A 7,011-nucleotide genomic window follows, 5' to 3' on the forward strand; every position below is an offset into this window, starting at 1 on the left:
AGGTTTCATTTGATCATTGAGTTATTTCCGTTGATAGACTTGTGGTCTATGAACTAAAAATGGGAGATTTGTTCTTTAGGTGTAGACTGTGTTGAAAATGGGTAAAAAAAATGTTATTCCTAAACAGAAAGATGATACCGCTGGTAGTAGTAGAAAAAGAAGAGCTGCGGCAGTTGAAAAAGTGTCAAAAAGAAAGAAAATTGAAGAGTCGGTGTCCGAATCAGATTCAGAGTTAAAGGAGATAAGCGACTACGTCGATTCTAGTGAAGATGTTGCCAAGCGGAGTGTCAGTGGTGACAGTGAAGAGTGCGAGGGAAGTGGGAGTAATAGTGATGATGGGGATAGTGATTCGTTGTTCGTGCTATGTCTTTCAAGGTGCATTTTCGTGGAGCGGTATGACCTTCGAATGATAATTGACGAGGTCGGATCTTTCCCAGTAAAGATATCGGTCAGATCAAGAATGGCTGCTTATCGAAAATTTAAGCAAATTCTTGTCGACCAAGAATTGAAGAAAAGATTCAAGCCATGCTATTTTGGACACCTGAGAAACCTGCCGGAACATCTCAAGTTCAATGGGCAGTTGGTCCATTATTTGCTGTTGCGACGCGTTAAGAACGATAAGATGTGTCATGAGATGTGGTTCTGCGTTAACAACAAGCCTGCCTATTTTGACTTGAAAGAGTTTTGTTTGATCACGGGGCTGAACTGCTCATCATACCCCAGTGAATCAAAAATGAAAAAAGTGTTAGCAAAGGGGGACAATTTTTGTTTTAAGGTGACAAAAAAAAAATATCACGGCGGCCAACTTGTTACACCTGATCAGAGCGAATAAGCTGAACGAGGACCAGAAGTTCAAGTGTTGTCTACTGTGGTTCTTGCACACCATGTTGCTTGCAAAATATTCAACGAAGGTTGTCGACACAAAACTGATTCGAATGGTCGACTCTTTGAGTTTCTTCGAGAAGAATCCATGGGGGAAAGAGACATTTCAACTGATCATGGATTATCTAAAGAAGAAAAGTGACCTGAAGAAGCAGAAAGATGTATTTAATGAGAAGCAGAAGGCATCCTATGATCTATTCGGATTTCCCTGGGCATTCATGGTATCTACCATAAACCCTTTAGTGAGTTTATCGTAGATTATCATTTTATTTATACTATGTCATAGACTCATAGTTATTTTTTTCACTGTTGTACTGCTTACAGATTTGGATCTATGAGGCCTTTCCTCATCTTGGAGAATTTGCTGGAAAATCAATGGATAAGCCCTTACCCATCCCCCGCATCCTCAGATGGCACACTTCAAAAAGCGACAAGATAATCGAAGGCGACCCATTCAAGTATAAAGGAAAAGTTACCGAGGTATGAACTTATTTTCTATAATGCAATAATAGTACCGTTTTATCGAATGTTATGTAATTGTTAATTGATATTTGATAGAAGGTGCATCCGTACATCATCCCTACTGTTCATGAGACGAAGATGGATTACATGATTACGTTTGAGCCATATACGGACGATGTGAAGAATAACGTCCTCGATGACTTGAAGAAAGAGTTAGAAGGGGTGACTGTCCTCACTTCAAATAAGGACAGTGGTGATGACAGGGATTTGAGTGGTAACCCCATTGGAGTACGCATTGGTGATGATGATTCTCCGAGCACCTCCAAAGATACAGCGGGAACCTCATCCCCCAGGGATCTTCATAAGCTTGTGGCTATGCTCGAGGAAGCGGTGTTGGATATTGCTGCTTATATCAAAGAGAAAAGAATGAAGAAAAAGGAAAATGATAAGCAGCAACATGAACGAGGTACCTTCATTCATTAATTGATGTTGTTAATAAATATTCAGCTTTAAATATCAGTAGCACTTTGTAATATTATGAAATAGTGCATGTGCATGAATCAGAGAGAAATGAAGAAAGAGAAAAAAAGAGCAAAATGGATGAGTTGGCCGTTGTTGTGGCAGAAGAGAAAAAAGAAGAAGAAAAGAAGGATAGTGAAGAAGATAAGAGCCAAGAAGAAGGTGGAAAAGTAGCAGCAGCAGCAGAAGGAGGAGAAGAAGCGGCAGCAGATGAACAAGGAGGCGCGGAAAAAGGACAAACTGTTGATGAAGAAACTGACAAAGAAGAAGTTGAGAAAGAAGCAGTAGGTGAACAAAAAGAAGAAGCTGAGGAAGAAACAGTTGCTGAAGCTGAGGAAGAAACAGTTGCTGCAGGTGAAGTAAGAAAAGAAGGTGTAGAAGAAAAGGAAACTAAACAAGCAGCAGCTGATGCACATGCTGAAAAAGAAGGAGAAGACGGTGAGAATGAAGAAGCGGCTGCAATTTTTGTGGAAAAAAATGTTGAAGCTGTCCAAACAAATGTGGTTATGGACATTGTTGATGAAATCAACAGTAACAATTGTGTTGATGAGGAACTTAGAGAAAGAGATATTTAAATGCTAAGATGTTTAATTTGTTGTTAAATGATGAGTTGCTAGGATATGACAATTTTTTTTTATTTCACAAATATGAAGTTTGAAGGATCTGGTGGTAAGATATGACAATTATTCTTTTATTTTATGAAACTTTTTATGATTCTGAATTGAATCTGTTTCTATCAAACTGATTTATGGCATGAAATTTGAATATGCAGGGTGTGGTCATAATTGGTACATTGTATGCTTGATATCATAGAATGCATACTTAATACTCCATATACCGTATGCATAGTTTATCATTACCCTGCTGGTCGAATTTAAGTTGACGTGTTGTTTAATCGACTATGGTTCTATCAAAAATAGTATTTAACATTATACAAAAGTAGAACTATTATTATCTATTCAATATCACTACATCCATGTTACACTTTTCCAAAGAACGAATACTAGTATTATAGCACATAACATCATTTTTAGGACATTCTCTCTTTCTTCGGCCAAAATCAATTTTTGTTTAAGTTGATCCCTTTCTATTTGGGTGTCATGTAGCAATAGTTTAAAGTGATCCCTCTGTTCTTCGGCTTCTTTGAACAAAGTCATGAGAAAATCTTTATTTTCTTCGCATTGTTGGAGCCTTTGTAGTAGATTAAATTTTGCCAAGCCTTGAAAATTTGATGTCTCGAGTCCCGGAATAAACGTTGATGGACTGGATGGAGGTGATAGCTCATCAAGCCATTTGAAAAACGAGCATGCGCCATTATCCTAGGAAAAAAAATAATTACATAACCATTAACTTAACTTTTTTAAAAAAAAACACACACACCTCACCTTTGCAATTGCACAATTATAAAATTTGCGACTTGAATTTGAATCCGTGTGTGACGTCCTCAAGACAGCCACATTTCCACAATGACAAATTAGAGTATTTTTAGAATTGGATGATTGACATGCTTGCGACATTGTAGAATTTTTAAAAACAAAATAAAGTTGATGAAATAAAATAAGGAGGGATATACACCTTATATATGAAGTAAAAGTGTTCACACTGATGGCTTACAAAAGTAGCCGTTTTTTATCGTTGAAAAAGTAATTTTTCTCTTTTGAACTGGTGGTGATACTAAATAGACTGTCGTAGATCATGACTTATGTCAGTCATCGATTTGTATGGTTTACCATAGACTTACACCTTTATTAATGCATCGACTGATATCCTGATTATGCGTAGACTACCGTGATCTATGTATATATCTATAGACCATCATGTGGAGGTAGTTAAAACATGAATAATTAAATTAAAAAAAATTAAATAGATAATAGTAACATGTTTTGGGGCTGGTGGAACAAAATAATTAAATATAATATGATTTAAATGGATAATCACATGTTTTGGGGTCGGTGGAAGAAAACAATTACATTAAAAATGATTTAAATAGATGATCTTGGACTGGTGATGACACTTAATAGACCATCGTAGATCATGAACTATGTCATCCATCGATCAGTATAGTCTATCGTAGACTTATACGTTTATTATCGCATCGACTGATATCATTATTAGGCGTAGACCACGATGATCTATGTACAAGGTTATAGACCATCACTTGGATGTAGATAAAAAATGATTAAATAAATTATAAATAAATGTGGTGTGGATTTCTACACATGTGAAGGAGTGTAAACAAGTCACATAATCATATTAGACCTTAGACAAATTAGGAAGGGTGAATTGAGAAGTGTGTGGATGGGTAGTGGTTGAATGCTCAATATCGTAAGAGTAATGTTTAAACAAGCATAAGTACGTATATAGGATATATATTGTATTTGATGCCTACACATTCCACATATTTTCTTTCATCACCACTCCTAAATCAAAAGAGTGTGTACAATTGATAGTGGTAAAACATTTATCATCCTCAATACATACTTGTGCTTAGAGAAACATTACTCTTACGATATTGAGCATTCAACCACTACCCATCCACACACTTCTTAATTCACCTTCCCTAATTTGTCTAAGCTCTAATATGATTATGTGACTTGTTTACACTCCTTAACATGTGTAAAAATCCACACCACATTTATTTATAATTTATTTAATCAATTTATAACTACATCCAAGTGATGGTCTATAACTGTGTACATAGATCACCATGGTCTATGCATAATAATGATATCAGTCGATGCGATAATAAATGTGAAAGTCTACAATATACCAGACTGATCGATGGAGGACATAGTGCATGATATACGACTGTCTATTTAAGTGTCACCACCAATCCAACATCATCTATTTAAATCTTTTTTAATTAAATTATTTTCTTCCACCAGCCACAAAACATGTGATAATCCATTTAAATCATATTATATTTAATTATTTTCTTCCACCAGCCCAAAATACATGTTACTATTATTTATTTAATTTTTTTTAATTTAATAATTGTCTTTCATAATTCCCAAAACGTGTGATTATCTATTTAAATCATTTTTAATTTAATTATTTTCTTCCACCAGCCACATAACATGTGATAATCTTTTTAAATATTTTAAAATTAAATTATTTTTTGAAAATCTGTTATTATTTGTTTTAATTTACCCAATGATCCATCGATTCATGTAGTCTATGTTCGACTAATATGTACAGTCGATGAAATACTTTGTATAAAATCTAAACATTAGATTTTACTCTTCAGGAAATTAGTCAAGCCACAACACTGTAACTTGAAAAGGCAGACATATTTGATTCGAGTTTTCAAACAAGGGATCAGAACAAAGATGACAAACACACAATGTTAAAAGAAACTGAAACATAGTTGTATTAAAATTGTTCATTGCAGTACATAATAAAATTTACATCAAAAAGAGGAAAATGGAAGAAGCTTAGCTTTCTTCTGACAAGATCCTACAAAGAAAGTTTCTTCAGCAATAAACAAATCAAAAAAACTTAAAAACATATACTAAAATAAAACATTTAAACTGAATTATGGGGATAGTGGGGGGTGATGTAGTCAGGGCTTTCCATTTCGAGCCTTTCCAGAACTGCCCTCAAGAAACGAGCAATTCGACGGCGCTCCTGCTCCAGGTAGATGCAGTCTTGACCCAGCCCATAGAAAAGTTGGTCCAAATCATTCCTTAGGAGGAGGAGGTCGTAGTGCCTCGGAGGAACACATCTGATGGGGGGCAGGGGTATCCTTCTTGGAGGCATTTTTTTAATTTGGGTGAAGAAGAAGAAGAAGAAGAAGAAGAAGAGACGATTTCTAATATTTTTGGTTTAGGAAAAACTAAAGGGTTGCGTAGAAAGAGGGTTTGTACTTATAGACCTGTAGATTGCGTCTGTTCATATATCCACCCAATGGTAGGTCGACGTGTCTGGCAAGAGAAAATATTTCGTATGCGTATACCAGCTGTTTTTCCTCGTGAAGAGATATTTTGTGCAGCTTTTTAATAAATGGGAACGAGAAACAAGGGAAATAATGATTCATTGTATCTATTGGAGAGGTAAGCCGAGAAAATGACCAACATAACGTGTTAGATCAGTAATAATATAATCAATACGTAATATTTTATAGACCATGTATTAGATATACCGTAGACTATAGATAGTCTATTGTAGACAAAGCTTTAGGTCGATAATAACTGAATGTTAAAACCTACAGAAATGTACATTCATCCCCCAAAACAGTAGCTTTACAACTGAAGCTAAAAAAAAGCCTATTTATGATTTGATGCCCATTCTACACGTGGTTCTTTTATGTCCGAATTTCTTGCATATTGAATACCTATTCCTTCTTTTGGACTTGAATGTCTCACCGACACCCTTAGTGCATTTGACTTTTTTCCTTCCGAGTTTGGGATCGTACGAGGGTGGAGAAATTTTGATGTCTACCAATTCCTGTGGCACAGTCCATTCAGCCTCCGGAGGGATCACGTTAATTGCTTTCGAGTATGCGAGGAGGTAACTTTCAGCTTTATAAATTGGCGAAGAGTAGTCGTAGATAGAGTTACCATAATCTTTGCCATCGTCGTACTTTGCTCGCAAATCTACCATCGCGTATTCGCACGGTATTTTCACCAAGTTAAATTTTCGACAAAAATAGCTCCTCTCCAAGAGATTGACCTTGGCAGTAACGCCGTTGCCGAACACCGTATACTCGTCGAGAACCCCGTTTGGATTACCCACATACAAGGAATTGCTCGCACTCTTACTATCCCTTAGGATCCTTTCTGCGGAAGGCACAAATATGTTCTCTTTACCACCGACAAATGCATGACGCTCCTTAAAATTTTCACTAAATTTTTTAGCAATTGAATTGAATATGTACGACTCGGGGTACTCCCGTTCATCCATCAAAATCAAGTTGAGCGACTCGACGATGTTTGTGGTCAGCACGTCGTACCTATTGCCCAGAAAGTGTGCTCTACTCCCATTTTCAAGACCAAGCACATTTTCAAGGACATGAGCTGCCTCGGGGCATTTACTCTTCAATTCCACAAAATTATCGCTAAACTCATCAAGGAAATAAGCCTTTGCCGCAGTGTAGAATAGATAAAGATGTTCTCCGCAGTGTTGATTAACGCAAAGATTATTAGCGAG

This window comes from Capsicum annuum, chromosome 6 (assembly GCF_002878395.1).
Source record: "Capsicum annuum cultivar UCD-10X-F1 chromosome 6, UCD10Xv1.1, whole genome shotgun sequence".
NCBI classification, from domain to species: Eukaryota; Viridiplantae; Streptophyta; class Magnoliopsida; order Solanales; family Solanaceae; genus Capsicum; species Capsicum annuum.